The sequence below is a fragment of the Malaclemys terrapin genome, chromosome 6 (assembly GCF_027887155.1).
Source record: "Malaclemys terrapin pileata isolate rMalTer1 chromosome 6, rMalTer1.hap1, whole genome shotgun sequence".
NCBI lineage: Eukaryota > Metazoa > Chordata > Testudines > Emydidae > Malaclemys > Malaclemys terrapin.
This window is the reverse complement of record NC_071510.1, coordinates 19,922,724-19,948,874: the sequence shown is the minus strand read 5'-3', so window position 1 is coordinate 19,948,874 and position 26,151 is coordinate 19,922,724. Positions and strand designations below refer to the sequence as shown.

General features: G+C 42.6%; 1 protein-coding gene across 1 annotated transcript in view; it reads right to left on the bottom strand.

Moving 5' to 3' along the window:
* The window catches only part of MOB3B (MOB kinase activator 3B), a 148,598-nt gene that overhangs the window by 62,602 nt on the left and 59,845 nt on the right, over positions 1–26,151 (bottom strand). The gene's annotated exons all lie outside the window — the stretch shown is intronic.

Sequence of the window (26,151 nt, the reverse complement as noted above, 5' to 3'; positions counted from 1 at the left end):
GTGTCATCTGCAAACTTGCTGAGAGTGCAGTCCACACCATCCTCCAGATCATTAATAAAGATATTAAACAAAACTGGCCCCAGGACTGACCTTTGGGGCACTCCGCTTGAAACCGGCTGCCAACTAGACACGGAGCCATTGATCACTACCCGTTGAGCCCGACGATCTAGCCAGCTTTCAATCCACCTTACAGTCCACTCATCCAGCCCATACTTCTTTAACTTGGCGGCAAGAATACTGTGGGAGACCGTATCAAAAGCTTTGCTAAAGTCAAGGAATAACACATCCACTGCTTTCCCCTCATCCACAGAGCCAGTTATCTCATCATAGAAGGCAATTAGATTAGTCAGGCACAACTTCCCCCTGGTGAATCCATGCTGACTGTATGGATAACCCCTATGGGAACTCTGGGTGTAAATCAAAGTCTTCTTAAACACTTAAAAAGAAGTATCATTCTCACCCATGTTAGCTTTGATAATGGAAGGACAGAGATTTTTGTTTTTGTTTTAGAAACAGAACTGGTAAGACACATATTAATAAAAAGGAATGAAAGGAAGTTTTGTCTCTGTTAACAGCTGAGATCCCATAATAGGAGGCATGCTAGGATCAGCTCAGGCAGATGACAGGAGAGAGAACAAGTAAATCCTTCATTTCAGCCGAAGGCTACATTCCACAGGAAGATTTTTTCAGCCTGAACATTTATGTCATCAGTTATTTCACTGTAAGGCTTCCCAGCTCTTGTGCAGGACAGCTGCTTCTTCAAAGGGAAGTCCCGAGCGCTCCGTGATCCAACTGTCTGCACAAGGCATGGAACCTGCAAAGCCAAAGTCTTACCGTGCTTCTGCTGACAAATATTTTACTTTACACAAGTGACTGATGCTTTGGTGTCAACAAGCTGCAATTTATTTGTTTTCAGTTTTCCTCTCAGAAAACAATTAAATGTGCTGCACAGTTCTCTTCAGGGTTGTCTCCGCCAGAGACTTTGGTCATGCTGAAACTCAGAATGGGAATATGTGTGGAACATCTACGTTAGAATTTATGAATGTGTTAGTTAGCCTGAGTTATTGGCGGTCTCTTAGCTTGAGTTACAGCATGACCAAAAACTCTAATGTAGCCTGTTTATTGCAATCCCTCCATGTGTCTCACCACTTGGAAATGATAGGCACGGTTACCTTAAGAGCCTTAAAAGCTCCGCTGGTCAAAGTGAGCCAATTTATGAAGAACACAAAGGGCCTGAATCTCCTCTCATTATGCTGGTTTTACACCCGTAACATACCACTTATGTCAATGGAGTTTGCTTTTCACTTACAGTCCTGTAAAGGAGAGCAGAACGGGGGCCAAAGCCTCGAAATCGTTGTCGTCCAGTTGAAGAAGAAAATAGGAATTGACATGTCCCAAACAGGAAGCTGTCCATTTCAAATCGGTTCCAGTCTAGTGTGCTAAGTCTCACTGCTTCCAACAGCCTCCTTCCTCACCAGCATTATTTACAGGGAACCATCTGGGCAGAGACACTCGTTGCAAAAAAATAAGATGAAACTAAACCAACTGAAAACTGAGATTCCTAAAACACTAAGAGCGTTTTGTCAGGGTAAGGAAGCAGCATGCTCTAGCAGAGAGGACATGGGACTACAAGGCAAGAGACCTGAGTACTATTCTGTATTTCCAACCCCAAGCGTTCAAAAATCATGAATCTTGCACCAAAAATTATGAGAAGTATATGAGAGTGGTTTTGTTTTGTTTTTGTTTTTTAATAATACACCTGGGGTTCTTTTTATGTATCTTCAGTTTTCTCTCTGCAACCAGGGCTAGAAACTTATAGTTTTATTTTAAATGAAAGTTGAGACCCTCATGTATTCACATGGCTCCAGGAGCTGGGGCTTTAAAAAATACCAAACATTATGAGGTTTGGTAACCATTTATTCCTGGCTCCGCCACTGACTTACTGCGTGACTGTGAGCAATGGCTTAGGCCCATATTTTGAAGAGAGGCTGGATATCCAAAATTAAGGCAGAGAATTTTGGCCTTATAAATTATCTCTGTCTCCATTTTCCCATCTGTGCCACAAGGATAATCATACTTACCTTCATTTGCAGAGCGCACTTTGAGAATTGCAGTTAAAAAAAACAAACCCTATATGACTTCAGTTTACGTATAAAGACAGCTTGGTATGTAACTAATTTTAAAGCGTATAAATTTTAAATTGCCTTATTGTTCTAATGCCTAAAAATTTGCTGACACTTTATAAAAAGCCTGACTTCATCCAGGCATGTGGTTTGGATCGTCCTCAATTGCTCCACACTTTACAGATTTGTCTATTACTGGGCAAATTTCTTTGTGTTAAAGCTTATTAGGATTGACAGTATATGAACATTATTTCCCATTATTACACTAAACTAACATTGGTATACACGTTTTATGGTAAACTATATAATACAGTATCTGGACTCAGGTGACCATCTGGCTATTAAAAAGAGGACATTTTCCCCTTACCAACAGTACAGTTTGGCATTTAAAGGAAGCAAGATGCACTTTTTTAAAAACTTCCATCTATTGTCAAACGTTAGATTTCTTTCATCCTGGGTGTTTCTGACTTCATAGGTCAGTGCTGGGTCTACTTCCCTTGCCCCGATTCTGAGTGCTGCTGATTCATGTTATGGGAAGAAGGAGCTGAAAACTTCTGCTGTAGCTTTGTGAACAGCCATGACTGTGCCGGCGCTCCTGAGGCATGCAACTAATTGTGAGTCCCAAGGAGGAAGAAACAGTGTGTGTCAGAGGTGGAGTAAACCTGACTCACATCAAGCTGCAGGTACGTTTGGCTTTTTTTTTTTGGTCATCTCTTTTTCCCCACTTGGAAAGTGGGTTCTCATTCAAAGTCACATCCAATAGTTACCAGGCAGTCACCTCAGCCATTCATTTGCTCATCATTCCAGAGATTTTAAATATGCCCAGAGGATCAGCCAAGTAAAGGATGACACCTTTGATTCTTAGAATCATAGAATATCAGGGTTGGAAGGGACCTCAGGAGGTCATCTAGTCCAACCCCCTGCTCAAAGCAGGACCAATCCCCAACTAAATCATCCCAGCCAGGGCTTTGTCAAGCCTGACCTTAAAAACCTCTAAGGAAGGAGATTCCACCACCTCCCTAGGGAACCCATTCCAGTGCTTCACCACCCTCCTAGTGAAAAAGTTGTTCCTAATATCCAACCTAAACCTCCCCCACTGCAACTTGAGAACATTACTCCTTGTTCTGTCATCTGGTACCACTGAGAACAGTCTAGATCCATCTTCTTTGGAACCCCCTTTCAGGTAGCTGAAAGTAGCTTTCAAATCCCCCCTCATTCTTCTCTTCTGCAGACTAATGAGGGTCTGTTTTCTAAGAAACTCCCATCGCTTATTTGCGTGGGAAGGACCTCACTCTTGTGGTTAGGAGCGTGTCTTCTGTCAGATCTTCGGAAAACAGAAGCAGTCACAGCTTGGCTTCATGGTCTCCTTCAGCTAAAAAGAATTCTTTGAGGTTCAATTCATAACCACAGGGCTTTGTTTCTCCCACCAAATGCATCTGAAACGAGGAAAGTGATTTGATATTTCCCTACTCTTGCTGCATAAGTAAGCTTTGTGGTGGAAAAGAAAACCCACAATAACAAAAAGGTTCAGGGGTCTCTCTCTTGTGAGGGATGCCTGCTCAGTTCCTCTTTGTGGCACCAAATTATCAGTCCAGCTCAACAGTGACTGGGTCAGACTGTCTAGCTCTTCTCCAGGAAATGAGACAGTAACATGGGCTGCAGTCTATTAGCACCTGGCTTACTTCTAACTCTGCTCAGGCATGGGGAGGCAGCTTTGCCCAGCAATAGCGGGAAGGGAAAGTCTGGTGCTTGAATGGACACACCTAAAGAAGGTTATCCCAGGCTGCAGCAGGATGGGGAAAATAAAGTTAATCCTAATACAGGGGGAAAACCTTCTGGCACTTAAGAAATGGGAGAGGATTATTTCATTTTGACAGCATGACAGCCAAACAGTATTTCAGCAACCCATCAGCTCTCTTCCTCGTCTGCAATTAAATGAGCTTGCTTCGTCACAGCCACACGGCTGCGATTGTGTGCCATCTGCAGCCTTCCAATAACAACCTGCATAGGCGGAACACAGATTGTGGTTCTCATCTCACATTGTTGCCTGTGCTTCTAACATTGTGTTGGCTGGTGGGTTTCAGTCACAGCTGCCCAAGCACAAAAGCGCTCCCAGGGTCTGTGTCAATTCAGAGACGCTTACAAACACAATCACGTGCAACCACAACGCAAGGGAACAGTCAGCCAAATCCCAGCCTTAGTTACACTTGCGCAACCCCATTGCAGTCACTGGGTTTTGTGTGTGTAACCGAGATGCACAGATGTAACCAAGGACAGAACATGTCACATCCTGGTGCTCTCTCTTTGGGGCACTGTGAAGGTGAGAAGTAGTTCAAGGGGCTGTGTGTATTTGTCATGGTCACATTTTCTATAGGGCCCAAGTCATATAGTAACAAGAGACACAAAAGGCTTGTGTTCAGCAGTGAACTGAAGAAATATGGCACATAAGCATCAAAGGAAAAACAACCCTTTTGCTCATCACCCGTCTATCTCCACGGGGCTGCTCCATATGGTGGACATTTTTAAGAGGTATTTGCATCACTGCTTTCAAATGCTGACAGCCAGCTGTGCTAAACAGCACCCCATATGAAGACTACGGTGTCATGAGCTGCAGGACGTTAATGAAGGCAGATGGGAGAAGCTTTTCCCAGAGGTCAGCCTTCTTACTCAGCAGACGGTGCTGTCCAGTGAAGACTTCATTATCATCAAGAGACAGAACAGGAGGGTTGAGAGAAAGGATCTGATGGGAAGGGAGTCCCTGAACAGAGGGCTAATGTTTATCTATCGTTGGGTTTTACGCTGCTACACAGTGGTGAGTGCTGCACAGTACCTGAGCACCTTCTATGAAAAACCAATAGCTGTAGAATTTAGGAAGACAGACGCTTGGACATAGCAGCCAGTGATTTACCAGGACTATGGAGTGGATGGGAAGCAGAAGCAGAATTCAGTGACTGTAATGCATAGGAGATGGCAAGCCTGATTATAGCAGTTATATGGCAATATGAAACCACTGAAATCAGTGGAGTTAGCATTCATGTCACGCTCTCAGTCAGTAGGTGGACGGGTCCGGGGAAGCTAATGATCCAACCAGCAGAACAAATTTGGTGATGAATCCTGGTCACATGCCACCTGAGGCATGTTGCGCATATGCTAAGAAGAATGGAGTCACACCCAATGTAAAACTAGTATAACAGAGAGGAGAATCAGGCCTTAATGTCATAAAAACTTAGGGCCAGGTCCACAACTGGTGTGCATCGACACAGCTCTATTAACTTCAAAGGAGCTAGGCCTACTTACACCCAGTGAGGATCTGACTGCTGGATGTTAGAGATGGACTGGACCTAGTAAGGGTCAGCTAGTCTTCCCTGGAAACACAGGCTCTCTCTCTATATATATAATCTAGTTGCTATGTTAGTTTTAAACACCTCTCGAGATGGTGCTTATACCCCTTCCATAGCATAGCCTAATAGGGGGTTCATCATTAGGAAGTTTTTCCTGATATCTGCCCATATTTCCCTCTTCCATTCCATCACAATTCTAATCACCCCAAATAATTAATTTCTCTTTGTGATGTTCAGGCCCTTCAAACAGTGACTCTGCTCCATCCCCTTAGCTGTAATTCAGCCAAATGTGACAACAGTTCAGCCATCAAACACTGGCAAAAAGTTAGTGGCTAGCTTTAAAAATGTTTAATTGTTTGGGTTGATATCAAATCATAAATGTGAGTTAAATATTATTGAAAAGCAATTATGTTGACAAGGAGGAAGGATGGTCTTGTGGTCAATGAACTGGGATTCAGGAGAATTGGATTCAATTCCTCAACCCAAACTCCCTGTATGATCATGGGGTGTCACAATCTCTTTACCTTGGTTCCCTGCCCGTAAAATGAAGATAATAGAACTACCTATCTCCTACACTTTGTCTGCCTTGTCTGTTTGGATTGTTAGCTCCTCATGTCAGGGATCCTTACTAAGTGTGTGTACATCAACTGGGCCTCGATTTCCTTCGGGGCTTCCAGGTCCCCACTGTTATACAAACGATAAATAAATAATCATGTACTAAAATCCTCTGAAAAACGGCCAGATATTATATTTACACTGATGCAGCCCACTGATTTACCTATTATTCTGGCTTGCTATTGAGATATCTGGTGAGAACCCACAGAATATTAAAGTGCCCAGAGCAGGGGCTGTGACGTTACACCCCATATCTTCATAGAAATATGGTTATGATATGAATATGGCATAACTAAGGTATAATTTATGCAAGATAGCTCATGTAAGGTATCATTGGAAAGGTTGTGATTTACTGAATGGGATTATCCAATTTGTATGCATGTATCAATTCTGTATCTGAAGTTAGAAATATTGACTATGTAACAATTACAACTGTGTGTGTATTTGGGAGACACCCACAAGACAACAGGCCATCAGCTTTGATAGGCCATTAGGAAGAAACAATAAGACGTTAAAGATACTAATCTCTCTCCTTCCTGAGAGGGGTCCTGGGACATATCTGTAACACTACTGGGTCAGGTGGTCCTGTCACCTGGTACTCAACACTACCTTGGACTTCTAGTAATTTTCCACTAAAAGCGGGGGGAAGGTCAAGACTGGGAAACAAAAGATTCCCACCTCATGCCTACCCAAGAATTAAGACTGCTGAAAATACCTGAAGAGACAAAGGAACTAACTTGAGGGGAAAGGCAGGGGTGAGTCCAGATTGAGACAGGGGTCCAGTCTGTAAGAAGAGATAACTGGAACTCTTAGCTACAGAAACTCTGCAACTTGCCTAAAATAACATTTAGGGTGAAAAATTACTTCTTGAAACCAGTCTCTAAGATCTTAAGCTTAGTATGCGAGTTTTGTTTTATTTGTTTAGTGATCTGCTTTGTTCTGTTTGCTATCCCTTATAATCACTTAAAATTTACCTTTTATAGTTAATAAACTTATTTCTTGTTTATAACATAACCCAGTTTGTGCAATTTAAACTGCGGGGGCAGGAGGGGAAAAAGTTGTGCATATCTCTTCACATTGAGGGAGAGGGCAAATTTTTATGACCTTGTGCTGTGCAGATCTTTCTATCCAGCACAAGACAATATTATCTTGGGTGTATTTTCCAGAGGGAAGCTGCACTTGAGTGCTGGGCAATTTCCTTGCCGAACCTTCCCCTGGAGAGCTGTGTGCAGCCTCTGTGTGATTCTATAGGTGGTGCTCCCTACCTGTCTGTGTGTGCTGCCAGAGGCCGGAGAGCCTGATTCAGCAAAACAGGGAAAGGGAGTCCAGGCTGGTGGAGCAGGCAGGCTCAGTGAAATCCCAGTACATCAGGTGACATCCCAGAAGGGGGTTCCAACCCGTCACAGACACACAGAAATCAATGAGAATTTAAAACAATAGAAGTCAGAGATGTGAAAGACCTAGCAGGTCTAGTCCAGGCAGCTATCATATCAGGATTGTTCCTTTTAGTATATTTGTTCATGCTGCTTCGTTCATTCTAGTTTATCGTGGCAAAGGGTGATAAATGGTGTGTATTGAGAGTATCACAAAAAACAAATAACACCCTCTCTCCCTAACCAGACTTTATCAAGGGAATGAAAAGCACAAAAATCAAGGGCTTCTCAATTTCTTAGGTTGAGATTATTTCACTTGGAAACTGAAAACTGACTGACCATGAGACTGGAAGGTGTTAATCCCCTTTGCACTGCAAAACGCCATCCAGCCACTCACATTTGGTTGCTGCTGACACTTGTGTTGGCAAACTGGAAATGTTAGATTGGAAGAGATTGGTGAGTGGGTGGGGTCAGGGGGACAGGAAAGAAGATAATATCAAGTATTTCACTGCAATATGTGAAAGGCTCCTAAATCCTACCTTTACCCTCTATTCCATACATGCTGCTTTTTTCTCTAGGGTGGGTGGAAAGATATTTCAGCCTAACAAAATTTAAGACAAAATATCACTATAATGCTCTAGCCTGCCCTAAAGATTTCTGGTGACATTTCAAAATCAAAATAACATTTTTCAGCAGAAATGTTTCAGTTTGGGGTCAAAAACTCAAAAGATTTATATTTTTCAGTGGTGCGTTTTTCAACAACCAGCAAAATAATGATAATTTCCCACAGAAAGCAGATACTTTTAGTGAAAAAATTAATTCAACCAAAAACCTAATTTTCTATGGAAAAACAGTTTTGATAGACAATTTTCAGCCAGCCCAATAGTACAGTATTATACTTAATTTATATAGTGTTTTCCATGTTTGGAGCTAAGACACATTACAAATATTCATAAGTTGAGCATTAGGGGACCCCATGAGTTGCATAAGCATAATTATGCCCATTTTATAGATGACTGCATTTGTGATCTCTGTATAAACCAACACAAGTTTTCATCTTTGTTAGTTTCTGGTTTGTGTGCTGATTATCCAGTGTTGTCACTGATTGTATCATGAGTTTTACTACATTTGCTATTTTTCTTAACGCCCCAGCTGCTACAATAAGATTATTCTGCAAAAATCTCAGTTTTCGTTTAAAAGTAAGCTTCTAGCTCTCATGGTTTCAGTGAAAACCATGGACTCCGAAGGAAAATAAAAAGAGCCCAAATTTATAAATTTATTAAATCTCATGGTTTTTAAGCCAATCTCCTGATTTTTTAGGGCCTGACCCATGATTTTTGATTGCTTGCGGTTAGCAATTCTGATTACCTCATACGTAATAACTAACATTATTTTGCCTGCGTTATGACCTTGGTTATATTGACCAAGAGAGATCTGCTCTGTTTATAGAACGGACAGACATTCATTTGAAATGGGACCAGACCTTTTGGGGAAAGTAAACTTTCCAAATCACCAAGATGGAAAGCCCCAAACTGTCCATTTAAAAAAAAAAAAAAACACAAAACACCTTGCCCTGCCCCTTTCCCGCAGGAGAGGAGGTACTACACTACTATACCCTAACAATGGGTTTGAGGCTGGCAACCTACTCACACTGAGGCAGAAGGCAGAGCACTCAGGACCCCGTTACTGCCATGGTCCCGCCCCTTCATTCAGGCTTGGACTAGCAGCTAAAGCCTGGAATAGGGATCAACTACCACACAGAAGGCAGCATGCATGTCAGAGTGAGGAGAGAGGGCTGGTGACTGACTGGTTCTCAATCAGATTTGAGAAGGGGTCTCTCCTAGTATTGGGATGGTCATAAGATAGCTAGAGACATCTTGAGGAGTCTCATCAGGCTCAGGAGAGGAGCTAGGAGCAGGGCTCCTAATGGGATGGGGTAGAAAGCAGTGAAATTAGTCAGCCAAATTGACTGGGTTCTCATCCCTAAACGTAGAATCCTAAAAGCTGAATATCTGTTCAACTGGAGGACTGTAAGGGTTACACATTCACATGGCCAGATGGTTTGCAAGCACCAGCATCGTATGGTTTAATGACTAATAACACTAAGAATCCAAACAGCCACTCAGCTGTAACAGCACTGAGTTCCCCCTTTACACTGTTCAGCCATCACAGCACTCGCTTTTCATCAGCCCCAAGGTGTGTAAAGCTAAATTCCTTCTCCTTTTCTGGAGCAAACAGCCAAAGCTATACTCAGACAGCAGACACGGGAGGTAACTGCTCTACTCAGCACTGGAGTACTGGGACCCGTTTTGGGCACCACACTTTAAGAAAGATGTGAACAAATTGGAGAGAATCCAGAAGAGAGCAACAAAAGTAATAACAGGTTTAGAAAACATGACCTCTGAGGAAAGGTTGAAAGAACTGAGCGTGTTTAAATACTACAGCACTGCAGGGTACTGTGACGGACAAAGCATAACTTTTTAACAGTCATGTTGAGATTTCTGAACGGATTGTTTTAACCTCACTGGCAACATACAATGAAAATGCGTCTTTCATTCATTAGAGGTGATAAATATTTACACACATGACCCAGCTCATTTAGTGGAGTGCTCCTCACTCTAATACTGCTTTGTCTGACACACTGCTGGTGAACACAAACTGCTTGTTAATTTGGCTTCATGAGCAACAAAAACCTGGATTAACTGGGTGACATTTAATGGCCTGTAATATACAGAAGGTCATAATAGATGATCTAAGGGTCTCTTCTGACTTTAAACTCGATGAATGAGAAACCGGAAGTCGATCAGCTAGACCAGGGGTGAGGGGTCGGCAACCTTTGGCACACAGCTCGCCAGGGTAGGCATCCTGGTGGGCCGGGCAGGTTTGTTTACCTGCCGTATCCGCAGGTTCGGCCGATCACGGCTCCCACTGGCCGCGGTTCGCCACTCCAGGCCAATGGGGGCGGCAGGAAGCAGCGCGGGTCGAGGGATGCCCTGGCGAGCTGCGTGCCAAAGGTTGCCGACCCCCGAGCTAGACCCAGGCAGGGCAGTTACAGGCAGAAAACCGCGTTTTAGGGCCCCATTTGTCTCTCAAGTCCACATCTCTGTATTCCAGCCTATTTTCAGCTGTGTGCCCAGTATCAAAGTTCTCAGTGATAAACTGGTCAAGGCTCCAAGAAGAAGGGTTGGGATGGTTTCCCCCTTATTTCAGCATTTGCCAGATGGCTCTGTGCTTTGTGTTGCCGCTGAACAAAGAACAGCAGTGGATGGCCAGTTAAAAGCTAATAAAAATAACTTGTCTGCCACAGAGTTTGTAGTGTTTTTGTTCTAACTGCCGGCACCTATGAAACCTCGGATATCTGATTCCCCCTTCCAACTGGTACTTAGAAACAGCAACTTGTCACTTGAGACAAGTACCTATTAAAATTACATAGGCACAGGTAAAAGTGATCCCAATGCACAAGGCGACAGCAGGCAATTAGGATCAGCAACAGACCACACACTTTCCCTTCCGCCATCTCACATATGGCATTAGTCTCTCCAAATGTCTTTTCTTTTCTTCTTAATAAATTTGAGTGCAAGATTGTTCCCCTGTCTGCCAGAAACCTCTGGGTCCGAGTCTGATCATCTTTTAGGTTTCTGAATGGTGTTTTAATTTTTATCTCCATCAAATAATATGCAACCTGGCACAGCATCCCCTAAATAAGAGGGAATCTGACATCAATACTTGGATATTAGGCCAAAGTCTGTTATCAGTTAAACTGGTATTTCTCTAGTAAGTGGCAGTGGCGTTACTCTAGATTTATACCTGTGTAACAGAAGAATTTGATCCACTAATTTTAGGAAGGTTTACTATGTGATATGCTGTTAATTATTATGCCTAATAGATCATTTATTTACCAGAGTGTCACATCTGAACCCAGAATTTTTGCAGATGAGATGAGTATTCTCTACTTGATCTGTGGCTGAATTTAGGGCTGAGCATCTAACACATTCTTAATGAAGTCAATGGGAGTTACACATGCTTGCCACTTCCCAGGATCAGGCCTCTCGCATTCATCAGGCCCTGACAAGAAGTGACCTGAGCCCAGTGCAAAGCAGGCAGGCTCTGGTGTAAATTGTCTTAAATGCTGTAGCATTGCCCATGAATTTCAGTTCAGACCTGCAATAACTTTGGCTGTTCCAGTGCTGGGCATCTGCTGAACAGAGACTGCCTCCCGTGATGCACAGTGCTAAGCTGTGCAATAGTTCTGACACATGAAAAGAAGGCACTACACACTCATTTTCATTTGTGCACCATTCTTCAGGGGCAAAAGGCTGCCTAGGTGTCATTAAATGTAAAAGTTAGTGCACTCGGCCTCATGCTCTCCACTTTAGTTACCGACTAATACATCTAGCACGGGAAATACAATCTCATAGAACAGAAACTATATCTAGAACAACCACTGACCTCTGCAGAGCAGAAGACAACTGATAGTGACAGAGTACATCACTGGCATACAAGAGTTATTGCTATGAAATGACTGTCACAAAGGATATGCTCTTCTTCATTTTCTCATTTGCTGTGTTCCCTAACCAGTGTTCCCTTAACCTAACTCGGTGTTTAATATAAACATACAACAATGTTATGCTTTTACATTTGGGTCTGCAACTGAACTGTGATCTAGGAGAAAAATGCAGGCAACATGGCTCCTTCAGTACTTCATACCTACCGGTACATCAGTTAAGCTATTAGACTTGTCACACACATTCAGAAATTTCCAAAGTGGTGTATAGCAATTGAATTGCACTGGTCCTTATCTTCAAGCCAGGGCCCAGTATACCTAAAAGATCGCCTAAAGCTCTGAGATGAACACTGAAAACAATAACTCCACTCATCAGGCACACTGGAATTTTCTAGCACCGGGATAAAGCTAATCTGTGCACGAGACAGAGCTTTCTTGGGGGGCTAGTCTGAGACTATGGAACTCCGACAGGAACTAAGGACCCACCATCACAAAGCTCACTACCTTCCACTCCAAGTGCAAGGCACACTCCTTCAAGCTGGCTTCTCTAATATAAGCACACAGCATTGTATACATTGAACAACATTCTACCAAACTAAAAGACTATATTGCACACACAATTCTCCCCGAGGGAAGAGGATTAAAGAACAAGCCACATGTGACAGATGTTAGTCACATCACTCAATGCACTACCAGAAGGTGCTCAGATACACTGGGAATTATGATGATAGAAGAACCTATACAGAATAATTCTCTCCAGCACCGAGGAATCCAAGAGTGGTGTGAACTAATGTTTTAAACTATCTATCTGAGTATGCGGTCCCTGATATATATATATATATAAGCATAAGGGATCACACATGGCTTTTATTATCAGAAGTTTAACCAGTTACTTTTTAAGCACATACTTGAATTAAGTCCAAAAATGTCTATAAAGACACGAGGGTTGTCTTAAAGTATGCTTTTGTCTGTTTGATTTCTAATTCTACCATTTGTTTCCAAAAAAATAAAAATAAAAAACAGGTCCAAATTCAGACCTGGTGTAGCCGGTGCAACTGTGGTGTAAATGGGTGCGATGAAGTTATACCTACTTACAAAGCTTTGGAATTTGATCTGTAGTGCATATGACAGAGGCAGCCACGCAGCTCCATAGGGAAGACTATATTGAGATTTGCACCAAACACTGGATTAAAATTCCTTTATTCCTTAATGATTAAATTGTATTCTGACTATTATTAATGCACGACTGTAGCATCTGAAGGCCCATTTATGATCAGGGCCCCACTGAGATTGGTTCTGCACAAACACACAAAGACATACATGGTCACTGCTCTCAAGAGCATGTATTCTAATGTAACACACTAAATAACTCCTCCGAGCACAACTGAATTTTCCACAATATTTGTGTGGCAAAATATTTACTAACTTTTGCAGAGCAAACATGGGGAAATGAACCCTGTTTGAAAATTTTCTCTGCGAGTTTCACTTTCTTCGGGTCCTTCTTGCTAAACAGCCAGAGACACACCAAATCCAAAATGTCACCAACATCTGAAGTCTCAGAACATCTCAGACACAAGCCACTTTTCAAAGGTTTCACACAAAGAGTTATTCCCCTGATTCATAAGAATGTCATTTAGCTCTGCAAAAGAAAGTCACTCTCAGACGCTTCAGCTCACTAGCAAACTTGCTTTCCATTCTAATAAATAACTAACCCCCATGTAAGCATCCAGTTCCTCACACTCAAAACAGACCATGTGAACTCCAGTACCATGTACAAACAATACACTGCTGACTTTACTCCTGCTGTACAAATGTCTCAATGCAATAGATCCTAGCCTAGGTGAGTGTGGAGTTCAGGTTCGTGAGTGCGATTGTGAGCCCTCTGTGTGACTAGCCCTAGTTAATGCAAGAGACATCTGACCCTACGTGATCAGGACCTGCTAGGGCAGTTACTTCCCGCTGGAACAGTTGAACTCTCAAGCTCAAGAGTAAGACCTATGTATGCAGGCGACAAAGCTCTTCTTGTGACTGGCCCACAAATCTGCATCCTGCTCCCAGGAGAGATCAGAACACAAGTCTCAGCCCCTTTGGAATGAAATATCAAACCCACTTATTGGCCCTAACCGTGAACTTTCCTTCATTAACCCCACCATTAACAAAAAAAACCCTACAGCATGGAGAAAATCTGAAACCTTCTTAGGTTCATTTTAATAAACTTTCTCAGATACCATGGTGATGGCCATGATATAAAGGAACTAAACAGATGGGGAGCCAGTCTTGTAATATACACTCTCCAGTTGAGAAACAATTCCACCCTCATGCCAACTGAGTGAAAGATTCCCTTGTGAAATAATGTCTAAGAACTGACAGTTGTTTTCTGCTGCAGACCCTTGTCAACAGAGGACTGAGATAAGGTGTAATTTACATGTTTGAACTGGAAGCAGACTTTATCCTCCATTAAGCTGCACACATGGCAACAAGCCAGCAGCATTCACTGGGGAAGAGGACTCTGGTGAACCACAAAGCCTTTTGTCAATGCGGAGCTTGCACTTGGAAAAGGTTCTCCTCGTTTAGATCATTAGGCCTTACATGCTATACCACTAAAAGTGCTTATTTGAGGTTTACTGCATTTGTACTTATGGCAGGGGGAACATGAGATCTTTTGATTCCTAATTTTGGGCAACATGGTCGTTTTCCAATCTGCTCTATGCAAGTGGGGGGTGCGGGGGGCTCAGAAACAGCCCAGGGAAGGATTCACGCTGCACAGAGGTACTATTCCTTCTCTCCTTCCACTTTACTCCAACACACCGCCCCTCAACAATAGCAAATAACTGCCCTTAAGCCCAAATCAGCTCATCCAGGGACTGCAGCAGGCACTGCTGTTGATGGATTGTTAATGGTCACCATTTAAGAAGTGGGAAGCAGAGTCTGATTTTCAAATTTCAGCTTGAGTGTATAGGGCTAGCAGTTTGAAAACATACCTTAGAAATGGGGCAAAGCTGCTCTGAATGCCACTGAGAGAGACTAAATCTGGGACTCACAATGTCATTGTGAGAAAGCTTCAATGATGATGATATTGGCACTTTCAAGTGTTGAGAGCTCCTCCAAAGGAACGTTTACATTGAGCGTCCAAGTGACAATCTCTGCTCTCAGTCACTCCAGAGCAGTCCCACTGAAGTCAGAACTACACTGGTCTACATGAGAGCAACAATTGGCCAAAGCTGTCCTGTTTCTGACCTTGTAGCTGTACACTAGCTAGTCGCTTAAAACTCCCAATATCCGATCCCTAAAGAACATACAATGTGTTCTGAACTGCACTGTTTCCATACTGGATACTTACCAACTCACAAGTAGCCAGTGTTTTGAGTCTTGGCATTAGTCTACTAACTAAAAGAGCAGTGCCGTCACTCCTGATTAAAATGGCACGACAGATGGGATGGGTGATAGTAAGGAGCTGTGGTGATCACTATTACCCCGAAGTAATTGAGAGTGATTGGGCCTAGAGCTTGTCTAGACTACTTCTATGCTTTGGCCCTCATTCTTTCATAGGCACAGAGCCTGAGGTGGTTAACGCATGTTATATAACACATAAAGACAAGGATAATCAGCTACACAAGACAGGCGTTGAAGTGGTGAAAAGGCCAGGCTTCTAATTATCTTGTAAACTGCATTGTTCATTATCCAGAGGGGGCTCGTGGGATGCTTCTCAGGCTTGCTGGAGGAGGCGGCAACTGTCTTTTTTTTTTTTTTTTTTTTTTAAAGTTTGTGAGTTAGTTTATCTTCTGGCCCAGTTTATGCAGAGACAGGTGTTAGCTCCTGAACAATAGAAACAAAAAACAGGGTGGTGGAGACTGACATATAACCTAGGTCGGCAGGGCCTCAAAACCTTTCTTGAAAGCAGAAATGTTCTGCAATTGTCACACACACACACACACACACACACACACACACACACACACACACACAAACTTGATGTGGTTTGATGACTGGAGAGATGCAATGACCACACACCTGTCCGTGCCCTGTTGATTTCTTCACTCATGCAGGGCAAAGAGTGCAGAAGGAATCGCCCTCTTTTAACCTATCTCACTTCCCAAACACAGAAGGAGAAACCTATGCTTTCCCAGATCAGAGAGTTACGATACTCTGCTGCGGTATAGAACTGGCTTCCCCTAGTAGTCCACCAAAGTCCAGGGCACACTTGTTTACTCAGGCCTTTAATTAATAACCAGTACCAGGATAGGGTGAGACAAAGGCATACAATATGTTTTATACCTTTTGTTTTAGTTTATCCTTTATAGCCAAATGGAAATTGTTAAATTAATAAATTCTATTGAAAGAAGCCAATTCTTCCTTAATGGAAATTCCCATGTAATTTAATAGGGATTAAACTGATAAGGTATTAATGAAATTTAACAGGACTAAAGCTCTTAAAGCTCTCTCACTCAACCCTGAGGCACACTGAAAAGAATCCTGCGATAAGCTAACTTCTCAAACACGCACCCGATTGCCAGCCCGACAAAAGATCTTCCAGGCTTCAGCCTACCCTGGAAACAATGGTCCATATTGAACCATTTCAGAACATTGCATGGCAGATGCTGTCGTCATCTCATACACCCCTGGAAGATGAGAGATAACCCACAGTATGACTGTGGACACCACCAGGAAACTATGGTCTAGACCATAAATTCGTGTTTGCTTTGATTGTTTGCCAGTGGTGTCAGATTTACACCAAGCCTCTTCTGAAGCTACTTATAGGCTCACTAATTTGGACTTGGTTATTTGAATGCTGCTATTCCCTCTCTTGCGATCCTAAAGAAGAAAAGAACTGGCTTCTATAGCAATTACTCTTAAAACCAGTCAAATTTAATAGAGAATTAAATCCTTGCTATTTTGTTTTTGTAGGATTCAACAATAGGGTTGCATCTGAAGAAGTGAGGTTCTTAATGCTTGCATCTGAAGAAGTTAGGTTCTTACCCACGAAAGCTTATGCTCCCAATACTTCTGTTAGTCTTAAAGGTGCCACAGGACCCCCTGTTGCTTTTAACAATAGGGTTATAATTCTCTATTAAGCTGTATAGGACGGCCGCAAAACAAAGATTTTAGTATTTATTCTATAGGATTTTCCCAAAAGGTTGTTACTGGAGCTAGTTGATCATGTGGGTCATTACTCTTTTTAACATTACCCAACAGCCTCAATATTGTTGTCACTTCCATGACAACAAATGTGCTGTCCCAAAGGCTAAAAAAGGGTATGTGCAAGTGAGAGTGTAGGAGTTGTGGTGGGAAGAAGATCGAAGTGTGAGGAGGAAATGGACTATGAAACAAAGCTCTTCTTTAAACCAAATCCAGCCTTGGCATAAGCAGATGAGGAACTAATGTACAAGGGACCTGCTTTAACTTATACTCTCTTGTTAGCTACTTTCCTGCCCATTTGGAAAAGTCTTATATTACTACTGGAAAAGTAACACTGCTCTACAACCAAAATGCTTCTGAAATAAATGTAGTCAAACTTTACTAATTCTGGGTCACTGAGAACAAAAATGATGCTTACAATTGTTGATTGGCTCTAGTTTTCAAGATATGCTATTGGGTCAGTATATACGACCCTTGACTTGGGAAATGGTGGAGGATAAGTGAGTTATAAAGGGAAGGGATCTCAATTTAAACCAGAAATGACTAAAATACATCTTTGACTGGATCTATGAATAAATCTATGACTGGGTTTGGACAGTACTTGCTTTTTAGGCAAAACAATGAATGATGCAATCTGAAGCTGGTATTGCGTCATACATGATATGAATTGCATCATGTTATTCCTAGAGGCCATGGATGATGCAATCATAACGAAGCTTACATTACTCTGCTGAACAAATTGCCCTATATCAGCTCTAGAAATCATACAGTGTCGTGCTCTCTTATTTGTCAGTGTTTGATTTCGCAAAGGGACACATTTCTGTTTAGCCAAAGTGAGCAGAGATGCCTCGTACTTGTGTGAACAGTGCAGATAACTTCTGCTATGTTTGTGGTGAAGTGACTTTTGCATCACAAAAGCACAGTATAAGCACTATGGTTAAGAAAGCCTATCACCTTTATTTTGGCTGCAAAATTGGAGATCAGGACAAGAGGTGGGCCCCACACATATGCTGCAACACTTGTGCCACAAATCTTCGCCAGTGGTTGAACAGGAAAAGGAAAACTATGCCTTTTGCAGTGCCAATGATTTGGAGAGAGCCAACAGATCATACCAGCAATTGTTACTTCTGCATGGTGCCTCCAGTTGGGAAAGGTGTGTCAAAGAAGAAAAAGTGGACTGTGCATTATCCAAACATTCCATCAGCTATATGCCCAGTACCCCACGGAGAAGGACTGCCGGTTCTCGATGCACCAGAATCATTCTCACTTGAGTCAGACGAGGAAGAGGATGAAACTTCTGGTCCTGATCCATCAATGTCACAGGACCCACATTTTCTCCCATCCTCCTCCTCTGAACCACACCTCATAACACAAGGTGAACTGTATGACCTTGTCAGGGATTTGGAACTACCCAAGAGTAAGGCAGAGCTGTTGGGCTCCAGACTACAGCAGTGGAATCTCCTGGCAGGTGATGTTAGGGTTTCCATGTTCCATGACCATCAAAAGGATCTTGTCCCATTCTTCTTCATGGAAGGTGATCTTGTAGCCTGCAACAACATCGATGGTGTGATGGCAGCCCTCAACATCGTTCACGATCCAGATGAGTAGAGACTGTTCATTGATTCATCGAAGACGAGTCTTAAAGCTGTTTTACTGCATAATGGCAATGTTTTGCCATCAATTCCAGTTGGTCATGCAGTCCATATAAAGGAAACCTATGACAACATGAAACAACTTTTGAGGTGCATAAACTATGACCAACATCAGTGGCAGCTTTGTGGTGATCTGAAGGTTGTTACTCTCTTGCTTGGTCTGCAGACTGGATACACAAAGTACTGCTGTTTTCTCTGCGAATGGGATAGTCGTGCAAGAGATTCCCACTACATCAAGAAAGATTGGCTACTCCGACAGTCATTGGAGCCTGGGAGGAAAAGTGTTCAGCATCCACCATTTGTTGAATCAAGGAAGATTTTGTTACCACCCTTCCACATCAAGCTGGGTCTGATGAAGAACTTTGTCAAGGCCATTGACAAAACACAAGCAGCTTTCAAGTACCTCTGTGGAAAATTTCCAAGGTTAAGTGAAGCTAAGATAAAGGAAGGTGTCTTTGTTGGTCCTCAGATTCGTGAACTTCTTCGAGATGATGCATTTGACCATGCACTGCGTGGCAAGGAAAAGACAGCATGGAAAGCCTTCCAATTAGTGGCAATAAATTTTCTTGGAAACAACAAGGCAGACAACTACAGGTTGTTGGTGGAAAACCTCCTCAAGGCATACAAAAGCCTTGATTGCAACTTGTCACTAAAGATACATTTTTTGCACTCTCATCTAATTTTTTTTCCACCGAACTGCGGAGCAGTGAGCGACTAGCATGGCAAGCGATTTCACCAGGACATTGCAACAATGGAGAAACGCTATCAGGGCAAATGGAGCCCATCAATGCTTGCAGACTATTGCTGGACAGTGACAAGAGATGCTCCATTTAATGAATACAAGAGACAAGCCAAGAAGCGCCGAGTAGACACTGAATAGGACTAAACTATGTACAGAATAGTTTTTTGCCTTTTGTTTCATAATAAATTTGATTTATATAACCCTTTTGCTGATTTTTAAAGTGTTACATAAACAGGATAGATAAAATATTATCATGTAAAGCAACCATAAACACATGAAAAGATCTAGGTTTACAATTTATGATTAAAACTCTATCTATACAATATACATAGACATAAAATGTAAAAACTTAAATATCTTAGAAACAGTAGCCAATCAGTTGTTTTTATTGTCATATTTGAATTCAGCACATCAAAATATATAATAAATAGCACATTTTATCTCTGAAGCAGACTACTTCTCAAAAATTGTAGACCAGTGTAATTGACAATTGTAACTATTCTATAGGACTTTTTTGAACCATTCTATGTAACTTAATAGAGAATCATATCCCTGTCTTAAAATGCTCCTCAGCAATCCCTCGAGGTCAATAATGATCTCTTTCACAGGTTTTATTTTTCATGGGGCCTTTCGTGACGGAGGAGTCCGATCCTTGAGCCACAGGCTCGTTGGCAGATGCTGCAGGTGGTGTTGGAGGACAGGGTTGGGCTGTGATTGCTGCGTGACAACTGTCTTTCCTTTCTTTCCTGGCATTTTTCTGCAACCAGGGCAAGGCGATTTTCCTCAAAAGTGGACGTTTCTTCTCTGACAAGTCTTCACCAGTTATCCTTATCCTGGGCTGCTGTCTCCCAGTGTCTGGTGTTAATGCCACATCTCTTGATGTTTATCTTGAGAGTGTCTTTAAAGCGTTTCTTTTGGCCTCCCCATTTCCTTTCTCCTTTGGGCATATAGCAGTTGTTTTGGTAGGCATACATCAGGCATGCGCACACAGTGCCCGCTCCACCTCAGTTGGTGCTGGATAATCAGTGCCTCAACACTGAAGATGTTGGCTTCTGTAAGGACACGGACATTAGTGCGACGATCCTCCCACTTTACGTTGAGGATCTTCCGAAGAAAATGCTGGTGCTGGCATTCTAGGTAATGCAGATGTTTTCTGTGGGTTACCCAAGTCTCACGGCCATAGAGGAGAGTTCGGATTACCACCGCTTTATAAACAAAGTCTAGTGTGTGTTCTGATGCTGTGATTGTTGAACACCCACCTGGCGAGATAGTCTGCCAAAGGCAAGGCTGGAACAGCGGATTCTGTGCTGAATCTCAACATCTACGTCTGCCCGCTGTGAGAGATGGCTGTCAAGATAGGCAATGTATTCTACATTTTCCAGTTCTTCGTTGTCGATGTAGATCTTCCTTGACGGGTCTCATGATTGACCAGGGACTGGTTGGTGGAAACCTTGTGTTTTGCCGATGTTCAGAGTTAGCCCTAGGCTTTTGTAAGCTTCAGAGAAGCGATTAAGGGCTGTTTGAAGATCCTCCTTTGAGTGTGCAACTACAGCACAATCATCTGTGTACTGGAGTTCAGTTATTGTTGCCGATATTACTTTAGTTCTGGCATGGAGACGGGAAAGGTTGAAGAGGTTGCCATCAATCGATATTGGATGCCAATGCCCTGTGGTAGACAGTACTGGGTTAATGTTTTATAGCTGCTAAGAAAATGGAGGAAAGGTTGGTGCCAGTACATAACCTTGTTTTACACCAGTTCGGATGACAAAGGGCTCAGAGGTAGAGCCACCGCGCAGGATGGAGGCAGTCATCTGGTCGTGGAGGAATCTTACAATGGTGATGAATTTGCTTGGGCAGCCAAACTTTGACATGATTTTCCACAGAGCCTCACAGCTGACAGAGTTGAAGACTTTGATCAGATCGATAGAGGCCGTATACAGCTCCTGGTGTTGGTTAAAAAGAAACTATACAAACCCTACTGAATGTCTGTTAGGATCCCCGGTTTCATCCATATGACATTCTATAGAGCTTTTCCCATAGAATACTATACCACTCCCTCACCTCTCAGGCCTGATCAACGCCAGGATCTGGAAGGTGTTAGCTACCACGCATTCACACCCTACCGTACACAGGGCAGTGTACTTTTTAAGATGTGTTAAACTGGTCAAGTGAAAGCCTAGGGAAGAGCCTCAGTTTTAACACTGCATTGGCTACACTAGGCTGTTAACATGTGTTAGCTAACACCTTCCAAATCCTAGTGTAGATAAGGCCTAGAGCATAAGTAACTTTGCACTTCCACTGAATGCCAAACCGGTGCTCCTTTAGTATTTACCCAGTTTCTGATCAATTTATTCCCAATGTGTAACTTACACCATCACTTAAATAACTTATCAGTGCTGGAACTATGATGCAGAAGTTCTTGGCTCCCAGCCCATGTTCAATCTACCAGAACATACGGTCTCTCACATGGAATTCTCATCATTTCAAGTTACGTGCTTGATGCAAAGTCACTTGGTGAAGTTCTCTGGGTTATGTTATGCAGGAGGTCTAACTGTCCCTTCTGGCCTTAAAAATCTATGAATCTGAGTATTTTTTTCAGTGACTCTTCAAAGAGAAACTTTTCCCCACCAAAATCTCCATGAAAAATAATTATGCCCAATGTAAGGCTCCGGAGGGGGGGGGGGCGAGAAGGAGGGAGAAAGAAGAGCCATCAGTAATTTAATTCATTTTGTGCACACAATGAGCACATCAAACTGCTGTTAGATCACCCAGTTCCCCTCTCAGCACTGTCTACACACAGCATATTGTAATTAATCGCTCTCAAAGATGAAAATTGCAACTCACCAAATACTGCAATTGTTCCCAGGATCTACTATTTCCTGATCCTCGAATATAAAAATGTTCACCATGCCTTTTACCTGCTGACCAAAGATCATATGGAGGGGAGGGGGGAAAAGAGAAAAGAAACTGGATGGTCCAAGAGATACATAAGAGGGTATGGAGCCTTTGGTTGCTAAGTCATCAATTTGAATCCAGTCTGGGTAGACAGTCACTGAAAGTTGGTGCCACGTGATGGTTGTTTGAGGGCCTACATGATGAATTGGTCTCCACTGGAGAAGAGTCCACATCAATAGTGCTAGGCTTCAGCAGCCAAACCTCAGCCAAAAATTATATCCTAGGTTATCTACCTGCTAACCTGGGTTTAACTCTACCACAAAGACTGGTTCTTGATGGCTGCAATCAGTCAAGCATGAGTTTACAAAAAGGGAAGAACAGGCTTATGTCCAGAATAGAGCAGCGGTATTCAGACGTGTCTGACTTATCAGCCAAAGAAAAAAGAGCTTATCGCCACAGAGAGCAATGACATGAATTCTACGAAACTCGAACCCCATTTCTAGATACATTTGTATATTAAAAAAAAAAAAAAAAAAAGTTGAGATGTTTCAAACCAGCCATTCCACCAAACCTCTTCTCATTTCCCCTCCACTGACTTTCCGCCCTCCCTGCCTCTCCCTATTCATGTCCACAGTCCCCTATTTTATTACTGTTATTCCCACCCTAACATGTTATGTTTATGTTGTCTGGCTTTGTGCTGCTTGGCCTTGCAGCTTTGACATGTTGTAAAATTGCACAATTCTATAATTCTGCTGGCGATCCCATGCAACATGTGGTATTTGGAAACATATACAACCTGGAAACCATTTAGCTTTTTGTACTTTTCATTGTCTGGTTGGTTTTTTTAGGAAAATCAAAAAATTACAAAAAAAAAACCTGCCATCAAAACCAGTGTTGATGGCCTCAACACAGTAACCTCGAGCGGGCACAGAGACTGAACTATCTTTCACACTACAGATATAAATCCTATAGGCAAGGATTGAGGCATATGAGTAGAGGAATGCAGGGAGCTTGAAATTTGTGGGTATATAATTTCAGTCTCTAGAACTGTTAGCCTCGGACATGCCATAATCTCACTTCACAAAAATTCAAACAAACTGAGAACAGTGGGGAAAAATTAAGGAAACCGCTCTTCACAGCAAGGGGCTATCACCACAAGAGACCCTTTAAGGCTTCACACTGTCAGAAGGAAGTGCGCCTTATCTTCAGCCAAGTGGTTTTGTTAGCCACTCACCACTCTGCTATCAGCACCTCAAGTCCCATACCAGGTCCTGCTCTCATCCTCCAGTCATTCCTGTGTGCTAGCAACAGCAGATGCTAGCAGGAGGGAGAGAGAGAGAAACTGTGAGATCAGCAAATGAATGGCTCAGAATGACTGCAGAAAGCACAGAAGGAAATGACCATAGACCGCAGGAAACACACAGACTGACCCTGATGGGGGCCCAGGGATGAGAGTAAATATATACAGATGTCTGTGTTATAAATTGGTAACAATCTCATTTTAACTCACGCAATTCCTAGTTACAGTTTTTTAACCACAAAGGAAAGGAAAACAAAAACAAAAACACCCAAGACCCAAACAAAAAGAAATCCAACAGGACTGGCCCTCCTGACATTTTTCAACCCCTTCAAGTAGCTCTTCAGTAAAAGCGGTGTTTAATAGCAATTATGGAAATCCTACTCTAAATAGTCTGCATGATGTATATAAAATTAAAGAGGGTGTTATTGAATAGGATTAGTTTTGGAAATATGTACAGTTTCTATGGATTGCCATTACAAATCCCTCCCTGGATTTCCTTAGGTAAATTCATTTGCTAATGGAAACGGCAGCTCAAATACTGTACAAAGGACACATGCTTTTTTTAAAGGAATCTATGGGAACTGTGCACTGCAGAGATGCACAGCAGTAAATTAATCCCTCCATTAACAGCCAGACTTTTATGATGCCGAGTTTCTTTTTGCAGACCCTTCTCTCCCTCCTTTTTATGATCACAGAGGTAGCTGCAGCGTAAAGAAGGCCTAAAAAGAGGTATAACAATGCTCGCTGTGCTTTAAAACTACTGTGGTAGCAACAATAGTGCATGGCACAAGATAAACCTCTTTTGCTCAGATATCTGTTTGTAATGAATTTCAGTTGCTTCAAGGAATGAGCATTTGGAATTTCACTGTGATTAATTTTTCAGAATGAAAATAAGGAGAATCGAGATCATAGAAAAGAGAACACGCACAGGGGAGCTGCGACTCAGAGAGCAGCAACCAGGGCCAGATTTAGGGGCAGTGACCCGCCTGGGGTGCTGCAAGGTATTCAAAAGTTTCACAAATGGAGGGGGAGGCGCCAAACACACTCCTTGCCTGGGGCACAATTTGGTCCAGGGCCAGTTCTGGCAGCAACCATGGCACAGCACAGTCCCAAAGCTTCTGTCTCGTACAGTGGGGACAGTGAAAGGCAGAACATGGATGGAATGTGCCAGCTAAGCACAGCTATTATTCCAAGAGCTTTCCAACCAATACGTTAATCGTTGGGTGGCAATTATCTCCATTTTATGTATGTAGAAACTGAGGCACAGAAAAGTTTCCCAAGGAGTCACTAACTGATCTTGGAATGGAACCTAAAAGTTCTGATGCCCGGGCCTCAGGTCTAACCTCTGTGGCACTTTCCCATAGAGCTCTGAGAGGTTCACCCTGGACTAAGCAGTGGGGAATCCATTTCCCAGACACCAGCTAACTGCTTTTATTAACAAGGAGGCTTTGGGAATTTAACAACAAAGTAGACGAGGATAACAAGATGATTCCTCTCATTGGACTAACAAATAATTCATAATTCATAAGCTTTCAGGACAAAAAGTTCCTCCAGTCACCTCTTCCAAAAAAGAGGATTATTAGCACTGAAAGCTTGGGTATTATAGATTATTTGTTGGTTCAATAAAGCTGTCAGCATGTTATCTGCCTCTCCCAAAGCCACAGAATTGACCATAAATATTTTCTGCACATATAAACAAAGTCACTGATATTACCAAAGGGAAGTGAAACACTGCAACGGGCCATCACACAACCACGGTTCAACAAAGCCCACATACATTTCAGTGAAAGTTCAAAAATCAAGGAGACCTGGAGAAATCAAAATAAAATGAGGCGCAGCTTCCTTTGAAACCTGCCTTCTTCCTGCTGTTCAATGAACGGGGGGAGTTTAGGTTACAGCCTGTAACCACCACCTCTCCTACTGATGTGCAACAAGAGGAAAGGAATAGGGACAAGTCTCTGGAACACAAACCCACAACAAGTCTGCCCACCCACACGATGATCAGAGCTGGGCAGTAGGCAATCCAAAGGTCAGCAGAGCTTACTGATATTTGCAATCTCGCTGCATGCCCTCATCTCCCAACAAACCCTTCTAAACTAAGCCAGCCTGAGTAGTCTTTCAACCACTTGATTTCAGTATCGCCCTCCAGTTGCTACTCTTTACCTCAATCAAGCCAGATCTTTTCTGAACCTCACGCTGATAAACTCAACATTCCCTTATCCCTTAGGATAATCACACAGCTTTGAGATTTGCAAGAAGTTAGCAATAATAAAAAGAAATAGTTAAATCAAACCTCCTCTAAAGTGCAGTTCTACCTTGAAAAGTGACTAAGGAAAAACGTCGCATCCACAGTTAGCAGCAGTAGCCATCATAAAGACTTGGGCACAGAGAAGATTTAGATTTTTTTTCCTCCGGAGGTTAGTTTCTCGCTTTCCCCCGTCGTCTTCTTTTCATGGGGGGGACAGGAGAG